The following is a 663-nucleotide window of genomic DNA, read 5'->3' as shown; positions in this document are numbered from 1 at the left end:
GAGTCAGTAAATCACATTGCAGAGGATAAAAGAAGTGGAAAATTGGACAATTTTGCAGTAAATTTAAATATTTCCTTTTTAAAAGAAAAGAATCACTTCATTAATTTTATTTTAATATTACCTATCTCTTTTTGTTCCCTCTAGCTAATGCAACATGGTGTTAATTGTGTTTGGAGAGACCATTATTCTTAGTGGTACAAAACTTGTCTGTCAGTTTGCTTTACTAAGTTAACTTGGGGTTGCTGTAAGACTGAAAGCTGTGCTGCTGGTGTGTCCAATGTTATAATGGTTACCTCTGGTGGACAGAGTTTTGTAGAGCTCCCAGATTAAGACAGACTTGGAAGCAGGATTGACATCCACTTCTTAATTAAATAACAGGTCTTTGGAAACCCTATGGACATTAGAGAAACAATGATAATTACAGAACAAGGTTCAGATCCTTTATTCATAAGATCACAATAAGTCATACTCAAGTCAATGACACTTAACAACAACAACGACATCATTACCTATTTCATTTTGTTCCCTCTAGCTAATGTGGGGGAGCACCAGTGGCTTAGTGGTAAGGAGCTGCACTGCCAACCCAAAGGCATGAGGTTGGAATCAACCAGTTGCTTCACAGAAAAAAGATGGGAAAATCTTTTGTGCAATTTACTGCCTCTG

This window comes from Elephantulus edwardii, unplaced genomic scaffold (genome assembly GCF_000299155.1).
Source record: "Elephantulus edwardii isolate Elephantulus edwardi_28Jun2011 unplaced genomic scaffold, EleEdw1.0 scaffold00016, whole genome shotgun sequence".
Taxonomy (NCBI): Eukaryota; Metazoa; Chordata; class Mammalia; order Macroscelidea; family Macroscelididae; genus Elephantulus; species Elephantulus edwardii.
This window is presented reverse-complemented; position numbering follows the sequence as displayed.